A 22,776-nucleotide genomic window follows, 5' to 3' on the forward strand; every position below is an offset into this window, starting at 1 on the left:
GATCTGCTTTAGACGAGTTAAACCCTCAATGCCAGAAGTAACGAAATATTTTATTTTCAGGATCACAAATAAGTAAGGTTGTAGTAAAGAAATGAGCAGGAGTCAATAACTAGTGACTAGAGACGTTAGAAAGAATGAAGACACTGGATTAAGCAGTCCTACGGTAGGAAGGAGTGATGTGCTGAAAGCATATGAAGTTTAAAGTTAGTTGCAAATAAAACAAGGTATGCTTTTTTTTTTTTTTTTTTTCCAGAAATGGGAGAGTAGAGAGAAGAAGGGAAAACTGAGACAGGGAAAGGGAAAGAGGGACTTGGTAACGAGATAGAGAAATTGTGATGTGAAAAAGGAAGGCTGTTAGGGTTCATATTGGGATTACTTTGGGTGGGTATAAAAGTAGAAGTAAGGTAGCGGGAGTAGGTGGAATTGGACACTTGGTGTAAGTGAAGTAACTTTGAATCCTCTTACTGAGAGACGGTATGGCAGAGAATCAATAGGCAGTGAATAAAAGGACTGTGTGGAATGAAAGAGCACATGGCTGATATGCATATAATGTGGATCATGTACTTTTTTTTTTTTTTTTTTTTACAGATCTTTATTATAGGATACCACTGAAATTAGAAAGCAGTCCCTTGTCTTTCAGATTGAACTTTGAGCTCTTTGACAGCAAGAGCACTGTTTGAAATATTTTTGGTTTCTTAGTGTTATCGTAGTTTCTGGACCATAGATGCTCACTACAATGACTGAACTAATTTGGACCTTCTCCAGCAAAGTTGAGCCAATTGGAGGAAGTAGTCAATTAAGAATTGGTTAGTTTTGCCTCTGGGTGGGTGACTCACAAACTGGAGAACAATTATATCATGGAAGTCCACCCACTGGGATGAAGGTTCTGAGCCCCACGTCAGGCTTCCCAACCTCCCTGGGGGTCTGGCAACGGGAGGAGGAATTCCCAGAGAATCAGACTTTGAAGCCAAATGGGATTGGCCTGCAGGAATTTGACAGGCCTAGGGGAAACAGAGACTCCACTCTTGGAGGACACACACAAACTAGTGTGAGCATAAAGACGCAGGGGGAAGGAGCAATGACCCCATAGGAGACTGAACCAGATCTACGGGCCAGTCTTGGAGGGTCTCCTGCAGAGGTGGGGGCAGCTGTAGCTCACCTCTGGGACAAGGACACTGGCAGCAGAAGTTGTGGGAAGTACTCCTTGGTGTGAGCCCTCCCGGAGTCCAACATTAGCCCCACCACAGGGCCTCAGGGCAAACAACCAACAAGGAAGTAACTCAGCCCCACCCAACAGCAGACAAACAGATTAAAGTTTTACTGAGCTCTGCTCACCAAAGCAACACCCAGCTCTACCCACCACCAGTCCCTCCCATGAGGAAACCTGCACAAGCCTCTTAGATAGTTTCATCCACCAGAGGGCAGACAGCAAAAGCAAGAAGAACTACAATCCTGCAGCCTGTGGAAGGATAATCACATTCACAGAAAGACAGACAAAATGAAAAGGCAGAGGACTATGTACCAGATAAAGAAGCAAGATAAAACCCCAGAAAAACAACTAAATGAAGGGGAGATAGGCAACCTTCCAGAAAAAGAATTCAGAATAATGACAGTGAAGATGATACAGGACCTTGGAAAAACAATGGAGGCAAAGCTTGAGAAGATGCAAAAAATGTTCAACAAAGACCCAGAAGAATTAAAGAACACCTAGAAGAATTAAAGAACAAACAAACAGAGATGAACAATACAATAACTGAAATGTCAAATACACTAAAAGGAATCAATAGCAGAATAATTGAGGCAGAAGAACGGAAAAGTGACCTGGAAGACAGAAAGGTGGAATTCACTGCTGCGGAACAGAATAAAGAAAAGAGAATGGAAAGAAATGAAGACAGCCTAAGAGGCCTCTGAGACAACATTAAATGCAACAACATTCGCATTATAGGGGTCCCAGAAGGAGAAGAGAGAGAGAAAGGACCTGAGAAAATATTTGAAGACGTTATAGTTGAAAAATACCCTAACATGGGAAAGGAAATAGTCATCCAAGTTCAGGAAGCGCAGAGACTCCCAGACAGGATAAACCCACAGAGAAACATGCCGAGACACATAGTAATCAAATTGACAAAAATAAAGACAAATTATTAAAAGCAACAAGGGAAACATGACAAATAACATACAACGGAATGCCCATAAGGTGAAGAGCTGATTTCTCAGCAGAAGCTCTACAAGCCAGAAGGGAGTGGCACGATATATTTAAGGTGATGAAAAGGAAGAACCTACAACCAATATTACTCTACCCGGCAAAGATCTCATTCAGATTTGATGGAGAAATCTAAAGCTTTATAAACAAGCAAAAGCTAAGAGAATCCACCACCACTAAACCAGCTCTACAACAAATGCGAAAGGAACTTCTCTAAGTGGGAAACACAAGAGAAGAAAAGGACCTACAAAAACAAACCCAAAACAATTAAGAAAATGGTAATAGGAACATAAATATAAATAATTACCTTAAATGCGAATAGATTAAATGCTCCAACCAAAGACACAGCCTTGCTGAATGGACACAAAAACAAGACCCATATATATGCTGTCTACAAGAGACCCACTTCAGAACTAGGGACACATACAGACTGAAACTGAGGGGATGGAAAAAGATATTCCATGCCAATGGAAATCAAAAGAAAGCTGGAGTAGCAATCCTCATATCAGATAAAATAGACTTTGAAATAAAGAACGTTACAAGTGACAAGGAAGGACACTACATAATGATCAAGGGATCAATCCAAGAAGAAGATATAACAATTATAAATATATATGCACCCAACATAGGAGCACCTCAATACATAAGGCAACAGCTAACAGCTATAAAAGAGGAAATCAACAGTAACACAATACTAGTGGGGGACTTGAACACCTCACTTACACCAATGGACAGATCATCCAGACAGAAAATTAATAAGAAAACACAAGATTTAAATGACACAATAGACCAGATAGTTTTAATTGATAGTTATAGGACATTCCATCCAGAAACAGCAGATTACACTTTCTTCTCAAGTGCACATGGAACATTCTCCAGGAGAGACCACATCTTAGGTCACAAACCAAGCCTTGGTAAATTTAAGAAAATTGAAATCATATCAAGCATCTTTTCCAACCACAACACCATGAGATTAGAAATAAATTACAGGGGAAAAAAATGTAAAAAACACAAAAGCATGGAGGCTAAACAATACGGTACTAAATAACCAAGAGATCACTGAAGAAATCAAAGGGGAAATCAAAAAATACCTAGAGACAAATGACAACAAAAACGCAATGATCCAAAATCTATGGGATTCAGCAAAAGCAGTTCTAAGAGGGAATTTTATAGCAATACAATCCTATCTCAAGAAACAAGAAAAATCTCAAATAAACAATTTAACTTTACACCTAAAGGAATTAGAGAAAGAAGAACAAACAAAACCCAAAGTTAGTAGAAAGAAAGAAATCATAAAGATCAGAGCAGAAATAAATGAATTAGAAAGAAAACAATAGCAAAGATCAATAAAACTATAAGCTGGTTATTTGAGAAGATAAACAAAATTGATAAAACTTTAGCCAGACATTTCAAAAAAAAGAGGGAGAGGACTCAAATCAATAAAATTAGAATAGAAATGAAAAAGAAGTTACAATGGACACCACAGAAATACAAAGCATCCTAAGAGAATACTACAAGCAACTCTATGCCAATAAAATGGACAACCTGGAAGAAATGGACAAATTCTTAGAGAGGTATAACCTTCCAAGACTGAACCAGGAAGAAATAGAAAATATGAACTGACCAATCACAAGGAATGAAATTGAAACTGTGATTAAAATCTTCCAACAAACAAAAGTCCAGGACCAGATGGCTTCATAGGTGAATTCTATCAAACATTTAGAGAAGAGCTAACATCCATCTTTCTCAAACTCTTCCACAATACTGCAGAGGAAGGAACACTCTCAAATTCATTCTATGAGGCCACCATTACCCTGATACCACAACCAGACAAAGATAATACAAAAAGAGAAAATTACAGACCAATATCACTCATGAATATAGATGCAAATATCCTCAACAAAACACTAGCCAACAGAATCCAACAACACATTAAAAGGATCATACACCATGATCAAGTGGGATTTATCGCAGGGATGCAGGGATTCTTCAACATAAGCAAATCAATCAATGTGATACACCATATTAACAAATTGAAAAGTAAAAAGTATATGATCATCTCAATAGATGCAGAAAAAGTTTTTTACAAAATTCATCATGGTTTATGATAAAAACTCTCCAGAAAGTGGGCATAGAGGGAAACTACCTCAACATAATAAAGGCCATATACGACAAACCTACAGCAAACATCATTCTCAATGGTGAAAAACTGAAAGCATTTCCTCTAAGATCAGGAACAAGACAAGGATGTCCACTCTCGCCAGTCTTATTCAACATAGTTTTGGAAGCCCTAGCCATGGGAATCAGAGAAGAAAAAGAAATGAAAGGAATACAAATTGGAAAAGAAGAAGTAAAACAGTCACTGCTTGCAGATAACATGATACTCTACATAGATCATCTTAAAGATGTCACCAGAAAACTACTAGAGCTAATCAATGAATTTGGTAAAGTTGTAGGATACAAAATTAATGCTCAGAAATCTCTTGCAATCCTATACACTAACAATGAAAGATTAGAAAGAGAAATTAAGGAAACAATCCCATTCACCATTGCAACAAAAAGAATTAAATGCTTAGGAATAAGGCGTTTTACCTAAGGAGTTAAAAGACCTGTACTTAGAAAACTATAAGACACTGATGAAAGACATCAAAGATGACACAAACTGTTGGAGAGATATACCATGTTCTTGGATTGGAAGAATCAATATTGTGAAAATGACTATACTATCCAGAGCAATCTACAGATTCAATCCAATCCCTATCAAATTACCAATGGCATTTTTTACAGAACTAGAAAAAACATCTTAAAAGTTGTATGGAGACACAAAAGACCCCGAATAGCCAAAACAATATTGAGGGAAAAAAATGGAGCTGGAGGAATCAGACTCCCTGACTTCAGACTATACTACGAAGCTACAGTAATCCAGACAACATGGTACTGTCACAAAAACAGAAATATAGATCAATGGACTAGGATAGAAAGCCCAGAGATAAACTCACGCACATACGGTCAACTAATCTATGACAAAGGAGGCAGGAATATACATTGGAGGACAGATAGTCTCTTCAATAAATGGTGCTAGGAAAACTGGACAGCTACATGTAAAAGAATGAAATTAGAACACTCCCTTACACCATATACAAAAATAAACTCCAAATGGATTAAAGACCTAAATGTAAGGCCATACACTGTAAAACTCTTAGAGGAAAACATAGGAAGAACACTCTTTGACATAAATCACAGCAAGATTTTTTTGACCCACCTCCTAGAGTAATGGAAATAAAAACAAAAATAAACAAATGGAACCTAATGAAATTTAAAAGCTTTTGCACAGCAAAGGGAACTATAAACAAGACCAAAAGACAACCCTCAGAATGGGAGACAATATCTGCAAACGAATCAACGGACAAAGGATTAGTCTCCAAAATATATAAACACCTCATTCAGCTCAATATTAAAGAAACAAACACCCCAATCCAAAAATGGGCAGAAGACCTAAATAGACATTTCTCCAAAGAAGACATACAGACGGCCACAAAGCACATGAAAAGATGCTCAACGTCACTAATTATTAGAGAAATGCAAATCAAAACTACAGTGAGGTATCACCTCACACCAGTTAGAATGGGCGTCATCAGAAAATCTAGAAACAGCAAATGATGGAGAAGGTGTGGAGAAAAGGGAACCCTCTTGCCTTGTTGGTGGGAATATAAATTGATACAGCCACTATGGAGAACAGTATGGAGGTTACTTAGAAAACTAAAAATAGAATTACTGTATGACCCAGCAATCCCAGTACTGGGCATATACCCAGAGAAAACCTTAATTCCAAAAGACACATGCACCCCAATGTTCACTGCAGCACTATTTACAATAGCTAGTTCATGAAAGCAACGTAAATGCCCATTAACAGATGAATGGATAAAGAAGATGTGGTAAATATATACAATGGAATATTACTCAGCCATAAAAAGGAACAACATTGGGTCACTTGTAGAGACGTGGATGGACCTAGAGACTGTCATACAAAGTGAAGTAAGTCAGAAAGCGAAAAACAAATATTGTATATTAATGCATATATGTGGAATCTAGAAAAATGGTACGGATGAACTGGTGTGCAAGGCAGAAATAGAGACACAGATGTAGAGAAAAAGCATATGGACACCAAGGGGGGAAAGTGGCGGGGGGGCGGGGGGGCGGAGGTGGGATGAATTGGGAGACTGGGATTGACATATATACACTAATATGTATAAAATAGATAACTAATAAGAACTTGCTATATAAAAAATTAAATTAAATTAAAAAATAAATTCATGCTAAGTTCAGCTTACCTTATATTTACCAATTGTAATGCTATTTGCACCTAAAATGTGCATATATACTATAAAAAAAAAAGAATTGCTTAGTTTTGTATAACAAAATTCAAGGTGTAGAGGAGCCTAAACACATAGGAAAGAGCACATTTGAAGACTACTTTTCTAAAAGAGAGAATAAGGTGTCAAAAGACAGCCAAGGGACAAAGCAAAAGTTTACTCAGGGGTAATGGAAGAGGAGTAGAAGGAATCAAGCTTAGGGTCAAATAAAGAATGGCCATATGATCCAGCAATCCCATTTCTGTTTATATGTGCAAAAGAACTGAGATCTGGATCTCAAAGAGACATCTGTAATCCCATGTTCATTGCAGCATTATGTATAATAGCCAAGATATAGAAACAACCCAAATGACCATCAATAGATGAATGGATAAATAAAATGTGGGGAATATATAATGGAATATTATTCAGCCTTAAAAAAGAAGGGAATCCTACCATTTGCAACAACATGGATAAACCTAGAGGGCATTATGCTAAGTGAAATAAGCCATTCGCGTAAGAACAAATACTGCATGATTCCAATTATATGACGCATCTAAAATAGTGAAACTTACAGAAGTAGAAAATAGAATGGTAGTTGCCAAGGGCTAGGGGGAGGGGAGAAATGGGGAATTGTTTGTGTGGGAGGGAGGGGCAACAGGAAATGTGTATTTACATACAAGTACATTGGAAAGCAATTTCCATTCATTTTTTAAAAAAAAAAATCTGTTACAAATAAAAAGTTATTAATATATTCATCTTTGGCATACAAAGTACATGGTTTTTGTTTTTAGTCTCAGTATGAATTACCTCTTAATAATAAAAACTTAAGCTACAATGGACAGTCAGATGATTTGGCAATTTGACAATCTTTTTTCAAGAGGGAGTGTCTGAATTTTAAAAGACAGTAGATATAGGAAAGACATTTATATTAAAAGTACTCCTTCAAAATAGAAAATATGAACAGACCAATCACAAGCACTGAAATTGAAACTGTGATTAAAAATCTTCCAACAAACAAAAGCCCAGGACCAGATGGCTTCACAGGCGAATTCTATCAAACATTTCGAGAAGAGCTAACACCTATCCTTCTCAAACTCTTCCAAAATATAGCAGAGAGAGGAACACTCCCAAACTCATTCTACGAGGCCACCATCACCCTGATACCAAAACCAGATTAAGATGTCAAAAAGAAAGAAAACTACAGGCCAATATCACTGATGAACATGGATGCAAAAATCCTCAACAAAATACTAGCCAACAGAATCCAACAGCACATGAAAAGGATCATACACCATGATCAAGTGGGGTTTATCCGAGGAATGCAAGGATTCTTCAATATATGCAAATCAATCAATGTGAAACACCATATTAACAAATTGAAGAATAAAAAACATATGATCATCTCAATAGATGCAGAGAAAGCTTTCGACAAAATTCAACACCCATTTATGATAAAAACCCTCCAGAAAGTAGGCATAGAGGGAACTTTCCTCAACAAAATAAAGGCCGTATATGACAAACCCACAGCCAACATCGTCCTCAATGGTGAAAAACTGAAACCATTTCCACTAAGATCAGGAATAAGACCAGGCTGTCCACTCTCACCACTATTATTCAACATAGTTTTGGAAGTGTTAGCCACAGCAATCAGAGAAGACAAAGAAATAAAAGGAATCCAAGTCGGAAAAGAAGAAGTAAAGCTGTCACTGTTTGCAGACGACATGATACTATACATAGAGAATCCTAAAGATGCTACCAGAAAACTCCTAGAGCTGATCAATGAATTTGGTAAAGTAGCAGGATACAAAATTAATGCACAGAAATCTCTAGCATTCCTATACACTAATGATGAAAAATCTGAAAGTGAAATTAAGAAAACACTCCCATTTACCACTGCAACAAAAAGAATAAAATATCTAGGAATAAACCTACCTAAGGAGACAAAAGACCTGTATGCAGAAAATTATAAGACACTGATGAAAGAAATTAAAGATGATACAAATAGATGGAGAGATATACCATGTTCTTGGATTGGAAGAATCAACATTGTGAAAATGACTCTACTACCCAAAGCAATCTACAGATTCAATGCAATCCCTATCAAACTACCAAGGGCATTATTCACAGAACTAGAACAAAATATTTCACAATTTGTATGGAAACACAAAAGACCCTGAAAAGCCAAAGCAATCTTGAGAAAGAAAAACACAGCTGGAGGAATCAGGCTCCCTGACTTCAGACTATACTACAAAGCTACAGTCATCAAGACAGTACGGTACTGGCACAAAAACAGAAATACAGATCAATGGAACAGGATAGAAAGCCCAGAGATAAACCCACGCACATATGGTCACCTTATCTTAGATAAAGGAGGCAAGAATATACAGTGGAGAAAAGACAGCCTCTTCAATAAGTGGTGTTGGGAAAACTGGACAGGTACATGTAAAAGTATGAAATTAGAACACTCCCTAACACCATACATAAAAATAAACTCAAAATGGATTAAAGACCTAAATGTAAGGCCAGACACTATCAAACTCTTAGAGGAAAACATAGGCAGAACACTCTATGACATAAATCACAGCAAGATCCTTTTTGACCCAGCTCCTAGAGAAATGGAAATAAAAACAAAAATAAACAAATGGGACCTAATGAAACTTCAAAGCTTTTGCACAGCAAAGGAAAATATAAACAAGACAAAAAGACAATCCTCAGAATGGGAGAAAATACTTGCAAATGAAGCAACTGACAAAGGATTAATCTCCAAAATTTACAAGCAGCTCATGCAGCTCAATATCAAAAAAACAAAGAACCCAATCCAAAAATGGGCAGAAGACCTAAATAGACATTTGTCCAAAGAAGATATACAGATTGCCAACAGACACATGAAAGGATGCTCAACATCACTAATCATTAGAGAAATGCAAATCAAAAGTACAATGAGATATCATCTCACACCGGTCAGAATGGCCATCAACAAAAAATCTAGAAACAATAAATGCTGGAGAGGGTGTGGAAAAAAGGGAACCCTCTTGCACTGTTGGTGGGAATGTAAATTGATACAGCCACTATGGAGAACAGTATGGAGGTTCGTTAAAAAACTAAAAATAGAACTACCATACAACCCAGCAATTCCACTACTGGGCATATACCCTGAGAAAACCATAATTCAAAAAGAGTCATGTACCACAATGTTCATTGCAGCTCTATTTACAATAGCCAGGACATGGAAGTAAGCGCAGTATCCATCAACAGATGAATGGATAAAGATGTGGCACATATATACAATGGAATATTACTCAGCCATAAAAAAAAAAACGAAATTGAGTTATTTGTAGCGAGGTAGATGGATGTAGAGTCTGTCATACAGAGTGAAGTAAGTCAGAAAGAGAAAAACAAATACCGTATGCTAACACATATATATGGAATCTAAGGAAAAAAAAAAAAAAAACGGTCATGAAGAACCTAGGGGCAAGACGGGAATAAAGACGGAGACCTACTAGAGAATGGACTTGAGGATATGCGGAGGGGGAAGGGTAAGCTGTGATAAAGTGAGAGAGTGGCATGGACATATATACGCTACCAAACGTAAAATAGATAGCTAGTGGGAAGCAGCCGCATAACACAGGAAGATCAGCTCGGTGCTTTGTGACCACCTAGAGGGGTGGGGTAGGGAGGGTGGGAGGGAGGGAGACGCAAGAGGGAAGAGATATGCGAACATATGTATATGTATAACTGATTCACTTTGTTATAAAGCAGAAACTAACACACCATTGTAAAGCAATTATACTCCAATGAAGATGTTAAAAAGAAAAGAAAAATGCATCAAAAGAAAGAGAAAATAAAAGCCTAATTCATTCTGGTAAAAAAAAAAAAAGTACTCCTTCATTGAATCCTAGAAGATTGAATGAGTATTCCCCTCCAGCATGAAATGCAGCTGTCCTTTAAAACAATACAGAGGACTTTAGAAATTCTCTGTGTGATGACAACTCAATTTCTACAAGGCTGAAGCAGTCTTCCTGAAACTGATTCTCATATGTAAATGATAGGCTCATAGAAATATCTACAGTTAATACAATATTTTGTACTTTCAAATGTTAAAAGGATAGTTCTCATGTTAAATGTTCTTACCACAAACACACACGTACACACACACACAAGAACAATAGAACACAAGGAAATTTTTGAAGGTGATGGATAAGTTTAGTAACTTGATTATGAAAATGGTATCACAGGTGTATGCATATGTTCAAACTCATCAAAATGTATATACTAAATCTGTATAATTTATACATATATTGTTTACCTCAATAAAGCTTAAAAAAAGAAGTTTAAGAAGTCAAAATCTTGACGGACGGAATTCAAATCAAACCGAATTTTTTTTTAAGTGTAATCAAATAAGAATCCTACTGAACTGGCAGCAGAGATGAGGTTTACTAGAATCCTCTAACTCCTGATAATAACCAAGGTAAAAGTGATCAGTAAGAGTATGACTCTAACAAAAGTAGCCAGGTGAAGAGAATGTGAGCCATATTTGAAGTCACTAAGGAAGCTGGAAAATACCCAGGGATTGGAAGATGTGGGGAGGGGGTGCTGGAAGTATATAGGTAATAAATGCAGAGACACACGTCTGTAGAAAAAGCAAAGGGTTTGAAGATCGGCAGGCAAGTCTCAGGAGGACCAAATGTTAACTGTGTCATAACTGACATTTTGTTTAAACAAATTGAAAATCAGTTTCAATTTCCTCATCTCCAAAATAAAGATAATAGCATGATGTGTGGTAGCTAGTCTCCTAAAATGACCCTCCATTCAGGCCCTTCCTGACATTCACACCCTGGTGGAGTCCCCTCCCCTTGAATATGGCCGGGCAATGTGCTCGCTTTTGACCCTTAGAATGCAATGATAGGGGTGCTACGTGACTCCAAGCCTAGATTACAAGAAACCTTGTGGCTTTTTCATGGGTCTAGGTGACCCTAGGGGTGCCAGCCAGTAGGTAAAACTTCTGACTACTCTTATACTGCTCTACTGTGAGGAAGCCCAATATGGTCCCATGGAGAGAGGTGTCAGACATGGGATTGGAGAAGCCATCTTAAATATCCAGCCCAATTGAGCCTTCAGATGGAGGTGTGGGTTGAATTGTGTTCCTCAGAAAGATATGTTCAGGCCCTAAACACTGGTATCTGTGAATGTGACCTTATTTGGAAATGGGGTCTTTGTAGATATAATCAAATTAAGATGAGGTCATATTGGATTAGGGTGAGTTCTAAATTCAATGTGACTTGTGTCCTTATAAGAAGAGGGAAATTTGGACACACAGACATAGAGGCAGAAAGGCATGTGATGACAGATACAAGATTGGAGTGATGCAAGAGACCAGGAACACCAAGGATTGCTGGCAACTATCAGAGCTGAAAGAGGCAAGAAAGGATTCTTCCCTACAGCCTTTGGAGGAAGCATGGCACTGCTGACACCTTGATTTGGGACTTCTACCATCTAGAATTGTGAGACAATACATTTCTTTTGTTTTAAGCCACTCAGTTTGCAGTACTTTGTTACAACAGTACTGGGAAACTAATACAGATGGCTTCAGATACAGGCACCACCTGACTGCAGCCACAAGAGGAAACCCAAAGAAGCATCTTCCAGCTGAGCCCAGTCAATTCCCAGAACTGTGTGAGATAATAATAAATTGTTATTTTAAGCCACTAAGTTACATGATGGTTTGTTACATAATAACTGACAAATGAACAAGTTATTATCAAGATTTAAGTTCACATACACAAAACACCAGCTCTGCATCTAGCACACAGTAGGCATGCAACAAGTGAGTGCAACTGTATTATATATTTATAATTTTAATTATATTTACATGTTTAAATAGTGGTTTAAATGTTTAAAAAGCACATTCATGTATACTATGGTATTTGCTGTTCGATGCAGTCCTAATAGAAAACATGAACTTCGTCTTATTCTCATTTAACAAATGAGAAATTCAAACTGTGAATTTAAGTAATTTACCTAAAGTTATACAAACAAGCAGTGGTACTGCTTGGTCTAGAATGCTAAGTCAAATAAAATACATGTAAGTGGTAATCAGAGTACATTGTCTCAAAGATTGAGAAATGAAGTCAGGTATTTAATTTTTACTGAGAGCTTACTGTGTGCCATTTTCCACTCCCTGTGCTAGATGCTGGATGCTATCTTATTTCACTCCCACAAAGACCTTTGTTACAGGTGTTACCATAGCCCCACAGAATCAACACACACACACACACACACACACACACACACACACACACTGCACAGCTGAGGCTCTGAGAGGTTAAGTGACTTGCTCATACCCATGCTTCTTCCATAACATCATGCAAGGAGTGTGCATTCTTTTCCTCTACAACTAAGGGAGTAGAATAAGCAGAATAACATGAGAAAGATGTAGAATATGAGGACTAAAATGAGTAACTCCCATGAAGAGAAAAGACCGGGTCAAGGAAAATAAGGTCAAGTTAAAGCAGTTGAATGCAGTGTAGGGATATTCATTTAGAAGAGAGGGTTATCACCAGACACTGAATAGGTAGGGGTGATGGACAGTATTGAGAGACACACGCTGTCAACAAAAAGGAAGGTGTTGCAAATGTGCAGGACTCTGTCATGTCCAAATTCTTCTGAACTGACCGGTCACATTGGTGGCAATATATTAGTTGGCTAATCTCTCTGCCACTCTCTAACTTATCTCACAGGTGCTGGCCTTCAGCTGATGGTAAACACCCAGGATTCATCAGCAATATTTGCTTAAAGAACTAAAATATGCCATTTTTTGGAAACTGCTTATAAATGTACCTCATAACAAAAGAATTAGCATGGGTTAAACCTATGATGACACCGACCCCAAGGAAGAGTAGGTTTTCAAAATTATCTCTGCTGACAGCTCCACAATCGTCCTACAAAGGGATGAGCTCAAGGATTCTTTGGAGTTCCATTCAGCTTCTCTAATTAGGTGATTTCTCTATCACAATCAGCTGGAGACTAATCAACAGTTTCATTTACTGAACTTCAGGAAACTTAATTGGTGATAATCATAAAATTGTAAAAAAATCTGCAGAGATGTTTCACTGTTGCTGTAACATTGGCTTTAATACAAATTCGGTAGCTCTGTGTGTGTCTGTGTCTGTGTCTGTGTGTGGGTGCGTTTGTAAAGAGTGGATATTCAACTGGATGAAGAAGAAAAGAGATTCTTAAGGGAATGTTCCAGATAATGGTCTGAAAGTAAAGACAAGGAGAAGGCTTCTGAAGATAATCATTTAGATACAAAAATGGAGGCCTATATAAACCCTGTTCTGACCTTATGCATATGAAGTATTTTTAAACCACTGAAGTCTTCAGAAACTGCACATAGTTTCTTTAGGGAAAACAAAAGTGTTCTCAGTTAAAAGGAGCTCCTGAACTTAGAGAACTGAGCAAAGGAGAGATGAGACAGTTACTTATAATTCTCAAAAAGTATTAAATCCATATAAAACTCACAATGCAGAATGACTATTCACCCACGCGCAGCCTAAATCTAACCACTTACTGCTTAAAAATCTGAATGTCTTTGGGAAGTGTACCAGAAAAGTCTAAGGATTTTTAACTTTTCCTAACCTCTTTATTGTCACCAAAATGCAGGTATACTAAAAACAATATGTTTACATAAACTAGAGTAATATAAATCAATATAGAATTTTCCAAATCTCCTGGATTGTTTTAAGATTAGAAGCAAAAAAGGAGTGAGAAAAGATAATTTGTTTAAATAAATAAATAATTTGATTCGGTTCAACAAATAAGTAGAAGCATATTATCGAAAAGCCACCATAAAACCAGAACATTAAAAAAAAATTGGTTCTTAATTTTAATAATAAGACTGCATTTTTGAAGGGATCTACTTTCCAGGGAGGGAAATATGAAATTCTGGTTGGAAAGAGAAATCATTACAATTTATCTTTTTGAATTCTAGCCAAATTATAAAAGGAATGATTCCATCAGTGATTTTTTAAAAATGAGCCTTGTAATATATTGCTAGTGTTAGACAGCAGCATGTTATCATTTTAATTACAAACTGTAGCAATTATTTTACGCTAAAAACCTTAACATACAAAAAAGTGAACATTTTATATGAATATAAATTATGTCTACTGACTATATACATATTTTAAATTTCCATGATTTACCAAATATCTACTCAGAAGTAGGTCATTTTGATAAAAGGTCTTTAAAACATAGATGAATAGTTCAAAATTTATGCATAATCTAAACATCTCAACTATTTATAAGTACAGACGCATTTTTCATTATTAATTTCCTTTAAAATGTATTAAATTTGATTGTCAATAAAATTTTTATTTAAGGCAGGCATATTTCTATGAGGAAATGTTTGTGCCTAGCTAACACACATGTTTAAGTATATGATACTAGAAATATTGATGCAAAGACCCTATAGTTTTACTTTATAAACCTCTTTGCATTTGTACTTAACTTTGAATCCTTTTTTTCAGCTTATCTTTTCTAGTTAAGCACATTAAGACAATACTAAAAAAGTTAAATATAAATTAGCAACTCCTTTGTAAAATAAAAGTTAATTTTCAAGATTTCCACTTCTGGGAAGATGGAGTAGGCACACTTTTCTATATTCCTCCTACTAAGTATGATGTACAGCTGAAAACCTTGGAATAAAGGTATATACATATGACAAATTCTGAAAGTTAGAGAGCAAAAGAAAAATGTTTGCCATGTTTGCATACCACATAACTAACAAAGGACTAGTATCCAGAATATTTAAAGAATTCTCAAAATCCAACATTGAAAACAAACAACCCAATTAGAAAACAGGGAAAAAAACATGAGCTGACATATCACTAGAGAATATACAGATGACAAATAAGCACATAAAAATATGTTCACCATCTTCAGCCATTAGGGGATTGCAAAATAAAACCACAATGAAATATTACTACATACCTATGAGAATAGCTAAGCTAATTAATAGTAACAACATCAAATACTGGTGATGACAGTGAAACTGGACCACAACCGCATACTTTGCTAATAAGAATATATCAATAAAATGATACAACCACTCTGAACAGTGGATCGTTTTAGTACTACGGTATTCGCTATTGAAAGAAAATCCAAGTGTTAAGTGAACTCACGCAGCTTAAACCCATGTTGTTCAAGGGGCAACTGTATTTCTTGCTTATGTTGTGTGTCTAGTACAGGGAGGCGGGCTAGAGGCTGTGGTTGTCATTAGTAGTGGCCACAAATATTTGGTGCTCTTTGTCCAGGCGCATGGCAAAATTGTACTTCTCCAGCCCCTGGAACTCAGTCATGGCCACATAAAATGCTTTGACCAAAGCAAAGTGAACAGAACATTTAGGAGCCAGTCAGCCCTTTGCTCTCTTTTCCTTCTCCCATAGTTAACAAGCAATGTAACAGGTGGTAGCTGCTCCCTCACTTCCAGGTGCCAATGTAAAGATGATTACAACGTGGAGCAGTAGCCCATGAAGATTTTGCATGAGTGACAAGTAACCCTTTATTGGGTTACGCCATGGAGAGTCTGGAGGTGTTTGGTTATCACAGCAAATTCTGACCCGGCCAAACTAAAAAGGGAGTTCTCTTCATTGGACTTGCTCAGAAACCCAGGTTGAAAACTGCTTCATCTCAACTTGACCGCAGCAGTCACACAAGAGTGGAAAGGGGATGGAGTGAATTGGCATTGTTGTTTTCAAGTTTAGCCCGGAAATAACACATGCCACCTAATCTCCTATTTCACTGGGCCAAAGAACAACCGAACCCTCAAAAAGTTTTGAATTCATTATGGGTTTGCAACCCAGAAAGCCAGATATCTTTTGTGAGCAACACTAATGACAACCACAGGTCAGTACCCTTCCTGGGTGCAAGAGGATAACAAAGGAAGGATGCATGTATTTACATCTACATGTTGAGATTGTGACATTAAAAGAATTAGGATCCTTTTTCAGGGATGTCAAGTATCCCAGCAGCTGGTGGTAAATTGGTCGGAAAAAAAATATTAGACGTAAGGTGTTATTCTTTTTTTAGGCAGTAACAAATAATAATCAATAATGAGTTGCCTCAAAATTAAACACGTTGTATAGGTTTGAATTACCATAAAGTAGGAGTGTAATATAAAAGAAGTAAAAATGTATGGATTATAGGGCCTGAAAACTTTAGGCCCAAATTTCACCTCCTTGTAGTTACTAATTAATAACATCAAGCCATGAAAAAAAAAAAAAAATGATACAACCACTCTGGAAAACAGTTGGACACTTTTTAAAAAAAAAACTAAACATGTAACTACTATAAGACCCAGCAACTGAACTCCTTAAAATTTGCCCCAGAGAAATGAAAAGTTACATCCACACAAAAAGCTATATATGAATGTTTATAGCAGCTTAACTCATGGCGGCCCCAAACTGGAAACATCCAGTACTTTAATGAGTGACTGCTTAAACAAACTGTTACATCCATAGCATGGAATCTCACTTAGCAAAAATAGGACTGAACTACTGATGGATGCAAGAAACTGGATGAATCTCCAGAGAATGATGCTGAGTGAAAGAACCCAATCCCAAAAGGTTACATACTGTGTGATTCCATTTATATAACATTCTTCAAAGGGCAAAATTTAGAAACAGAGAAGAGATTAGTGACTGACACCAGTTAACGAGGGCTTGGGAATGGGAGTGAAGTATGTATGGCTATAAAAGGGCAACAGGAGGAATTTTTGTGATAAAGGTACAAAACTTTAACATTATCACAAAAATTCCTCCTGTTGCCCTTTTATAGCCATACATACTTCACTCCCACTCCCAACCCCTCCTTAACTGGTACCTTAACCATATCAATACAAATGCTGGTTGTGATATTGTGCTATAGTTTTATAAGATGTTACCATTGGATGAAACCAGTAAAGGGCACATGAGACCTCACCATATTATTTCTTACAAAGGCATAAGAATCTACACATTTCAAGTAGATTGTTCAATCTAAAATTAAATAAATAATAAAACTGCAAGCTCTGAAAAGATATTCACAAAGGTGGTCACAAAGGAGATCTCTAGGTTTGGGATTTTTTTTTTTTTTTCTCTTTTTCATTTGTATTCTTTTCCTACAGTGAACTTATACTGCTTTGATAATAAGAAAGAGAAAATACAGGACTCTTATAATCTAAATTTTACATATAAGCACATCCTTCTGTTCATATCATTATAAGGTTCTAAGACTACAAGTCAACTTTTAAATTCACCCTCTAATATTAAAAACATAACCCGTGGTCAGGATATTTTATGGTGCGAATACGAACTTGTAATTTGAATAAAGTGAACGAGTTGATAGTAGGAGAGCTGGCCTTACATTGTTTTCTACCCTAGGTTCTCTTAGAGCCATTAACATTTACCAAAATTAAAGTTTCTTTCAGAGCTTAAAAGTGTTCTGAATCTTAGAGATTCTGACCTAATGGCTGTATTATGGCTTTATCCTGCCAATTAGATAAAGTAGCATTGGGAATCACCTCATATCATTTTATCATTTTTGCCTGGCTGGAAAAAGTGTGTGTGCACACATACACAAGCTTCCAATTTCTGCAAAGGATTCCTCTTAGTTCTTCAGAAAACTGCGGGCCTATTTTCAAAAGCTGAAAATAAGCTGGAGCCCAGGGCTCAATTTCAGAAATCAAGAGGCTATTTAAGTTATGGTGATGGAGGGTTTCAGTGAACACAAAAGATGAAATAGAAGGAAGCTGGATAAAGATAATTCAGTTCCAGAACCCAAAGGGTGAGAGGAAATCAAGAAGTTAGAGGTCAGTATCACTGAAGAGGGAATGGTTTTGTAGCTGTAATTGATTCTGTAGCCTCCTAGAGGGATTGAACTTTTGGGAACATAAAGGTGTAGGGCATAAGCGTAAAATATATATCAGATACAGAACCAATAATTATCCCAGAATCATCTCAAACTTTAGTATAATTAAATTCTGGAGGCTTCAAGCAAAATTCTTCAAAGTTATCTCCTTGTAGTCCTCTAAAGTAATAACCTTGACCATAGGCCCTGAGAAACCCATGTTTTCATTAATAATATGGCAGTGCTTATCAATCTTAATTTAAAACATTATTGTGAACAGGAATATAAATTTGCAAACTGTTAAAATCTTACATGAATGTAAAAGTGTTAGGTCACCTCCATTATCCTGTCGCCTTAAAACTATAGAGTGTGATTAGTCTGAAAGGCTAAGCTAGGCGTGAAATAAACCTTGTTGTGTGATGCAAATTGCTTGGGGAATTTGCTTTGTGCCTAACTTCTGTTTAGTGTTAGGTCTGCCATCTAGTGGCCACATAAATAAGTACACGCTGTCATCATAAATTAAAGATCATATGAAAATTTTAGGTCATCCAAATGGGCTATTTCAACACTGTTTCCAAGCATAAGCAGACAAAAAATTAAAAAATTAACTGGTGGTAGGAAAAATTTTATTCAAGGATTTCATTAAATATAACTGCTTACTTAAAACACTTAAAATTTGCTTTTGTGAGTACTAAAGCAAATTAATAATTTTTTTATATTTATGCTGACTTCAAAATAAAAAATTATATTCACAAACTTTCACTGAGTTTAAAAGAAATAAAATTTCTTTAAATAAAATAAAATAAATTATCTTTTATTTTAATCACAGGTTTATCTTTCCTACTTCTTAATTTAAACAATGAAATAAAATGTTCTTCAGTACTTGGATTTGTGCTATCTGCCAATCTGCCAAAGAATCAACAGTTATAAAATAAAACATAAACACAGTTTCAAAATTTGAACTCTTAAATATACAAATATAATATTCAAAAGATACAAAGACCCTTTGGAATTAAAAAAAATAGTATTGTTTTGATTTATTTGTTATTGGAAGTGACAGATAATGTTAGGCGCTCCACACTCATTCTCCTGGCATAATTTTAATAGCTGTTTGTCCAAAGCTATATGCTCCACTCCCACCCCCATTTCCTTCCAGAGTTCTAATCTGATGGCTTGTTTTCTAAAAGCCCCAATATTTTAAAATGGCTTATTCATATGACTGAAAATGACACCTGCAGCATGTCCAAGTATACTGAATACACCCTCAGAAGTATTTACAAGCTAAATTCATTAGACAGATGCCCAATATTCACATTTCAATGTTACAACTGTTATCTTAATTTGTTTGTTTTCTCAATTGGTATATCTATGCAAATTACAGTCCTTTGACATTCTAATCAGTTATGGTAAAAGCATTCAAATGAAAAAATATAAAAAATCCAATAGCAATTAGCCATGTTTCTCATTATTGCCGCATGCAGTTAAATCTCCTCTTCAGCTTATTATTGCTTGAGATAACAAGTTAGCATCACATTGTTCAAACTGGAAGTACAGGTAATTTTGCAATTGCTAATACTGTGTTAAAATGTCCTACGATAATCCACAAACCTATATTCCATGTTGCTGACACCCAAACAAGCATCTGCAAAATGCAGCCAAAATAATGAACGATATCCACAAACTGCTTAATCCTTCACTTTGCGTTGCCCACATTTATTTTTAATTCATAAATATAACCTTTTGCAGCCAACTATGGGAGTCTCCAAGTATAATAAACTCCAATTTAAGGCATGAATGTTAGTGGATACACTTATTTCTAAGACAGTATCTCACGTGACTTCTGAGAGTAATTCTGTTAAGACTCACTCTGAGAATAAGCACCCCCATGTGTGGACTGTTCTTTTTCTACTCAATCTGTATACTTTCTAACAATGTGGCCAAACTCCCAAGATCTTGTGAAAGAAAGAAAGAAGAAAAGAAAAAAGGAAAGAAAGAAAGAGAGAGAGAGAGAAAGAAAGAAAGAAAGAAAGAAAAAGAAAGAAAGAAAGAAAAAGAAAGTAAAAAGAAAGAAGGAAAGAGAGAAAGAAAGAGAGAAAGAAAGTGAGAGAAGAGAGAGGGAGGGAGGGAGGTAGGGACGGAGGATGGATTTGATTTTACAAAAAAAAAAATTTCAGATTTCTAAATGAAAGCAAAATGTCCATACTCATAGTATAGCAAAATCAGTCACAAGATTAAAGCCATGATCTCTAAGAATCAAAAGTCCTTTACTTATTACTCTATGTGTCAGAGACCTATACAGGGCCAGGCTCATGAAGGGGAATGTAACATTAAATGAGCATTTTTTAAAAAACTACAGTGTGGTAAAATGAGACCTCACTATGAAGTCTGGCTCCAGAAGCCTCCCTAGAAAAGTCCTCACTACCATGGATGGCTTTTGCAGCAATTTCCTCAGGGGAAAAATCCATCAAGAAAGGGGATTTATTTTTCAAGAGACAAGATGGTTACCATATCTCAAGGAGGATACAGCACTCAGAGGTGGGGGTCGGGGACACAAATCTTAAGGCAGCCCATCCCCCAGCACAGGGTTTGGACATCACAATCCAAGGGCCAAATCCAGCCCTCCATCTGCTTTTGTAAATAAAGTTTTACTTTCTATATCCATTTGTTTCCATATCATGTATAACTTCTTTTGCAATGTAACAATAGAGTTGAATAGTTGCCCCAGGGTCCCTATAGCTACACAAAGCCTAAAATATTTATTATCTAGCGTTTTACAGAAAAACTTTGTCAACCCTTGTCCAGAGAGCAATTGCACTTCTCATTCCCCAAACATGCCTCATACTTTTCTTTTTAGAAAAAGAAAGCCCTTCTACTGCTTAATGGACATTTGGGTTGGGTCTAATACTTTGATTTTTGCTCAGTCCTGTTTCTATGAATTCTCTTGTACATGTCTCCTGATTTACAAGCATGACAGTTTCTCTAGAGTATATATCTAGGTGTTGATTTATTTCCCAGCATGGTTGGAAAACATTTGATATGGTGACTTTACTAAATAATCTTTTGTGGTTTTAGTTTGCATTTTTGTCATTACAAATGACACTGAGGGACTTCCCTGGTGGCACAGTAGTTAAGAATCCACCTGCCAATGCAGGGGACAATGGTTCAAGCCCTGGTCTGGGAAGATCCCACATGCCACGGAGCAACTAAGCCCGTGTGCCACAACTACTGAGCCTGCGCTCTAGAGCCCACGAGCCAAAAGTACTGAGCTCGTGTGCCACAACTACTGAGCCCACGTGCCTACAGCCCATGCTCTGCAAGAAGAGAAGCCACCACAATGAGAAGCTCGTGCACCGCAATGAAGAATAGCCCCCGCTCGCTGCAACTAGAGAAAGCCCGTGCACAGCAACTAAGACCCAACGCAGCCATAAGTAAGTAAATTAATTAATTAATTAATAATAATAAATAAATAAATAAAACAAATGACACTGAATATCTTTTCAGATAGGGCCATTAATAACCATTAATATTTCATCTTCTATGAAAAGTCTATTTATTTAAATCTTTGGCTTTTTTTCCCTTTTAGTTTGTTAACCTTTTTGCTTTATCATATTGAAGGGTTTTTGTTTACATATACCAGATACTAGTTCTTTGTCAATTATATATTGTAAATGTCTTATTAATTTTATGGCATGTCTTCCCACTCTAGATATGAGGCCTTTTCACAAGAAGTTCTTAATTTGAATGTAGTTGAACTTACCTATATTTTTTCTGTATGGTGTGCAATTTCATACCTTGTTTATTAAAACCTTCCCTATCCTAAGTTCACATAGGTATTTTTCTACATTATACTCTAAAAATGTTACCTAATCTGGAATTTAGTTTTGTATATAATAAGATAGGGAGATAATTCCATTTTTATATAAATAACCACTTTTTTCCAGCATCATGTATTAAGAAGTCTTCTTCCATTGTTTTATAATGCTAACCCTGTAACAAAAATCAAGTTCGCTTATGTTTAAAGGTCTCCTAAATGCTATTATTTCAGATTGTTATAACTGGAACAAGATAACGGGGTCTTAATCTTTTAATTCTGTCTATATTCAATTTGTATATTTTGAGTCAACATTACGTCACCATTAAAAAATTGTTATATCTTTTTGTCAAATCAAACCTCTTATCCTTATGCATTGATTCTCTTTATTCATATTCTTTATTTCTACTAATGCATTTTGCTCTGAAATTTTTTCTTTAATATAGCTACATAAGTATTATTATGAAGAATGTTTACCAGATGTATCTTAATTCATCTATTAACTTTCAATCCTTGTATGCATAGAA

At 36.2% G+C, this 22,776-nt stretch overlaps 1 protein-coding gene across 1 annotated transcript in view; it reads right to left on the reverse strand.

The window, feature by feature from the left end:
- CTNNA3 (catenin alpha 3) overlaps window positions 1–22,776 on the reverse strand; it is a 1,637,417-nt gene that overhangs the window by 232,298 nt on the left and 1,382,343 nt on the right. The gene's annotated exons all lie outside the window — the stretch shown is intronic.

Source organism: Eschrichtius robustus, chromosome 7 (assembly GCF_028021215.1).
Source record: "Eschrichtius robustus isolate mEscRob2 chromosome 7, mEscRob2.pri, whole genome shotgun sequence".
NCBI classification, from domain to species: domain Eukaryota; kingdom Metazoa; phylum Chordata; class Mammalia; order Artiodactyla; family Eschrichtiidae; genus Eschrichtius; species Eschrichtius robustus.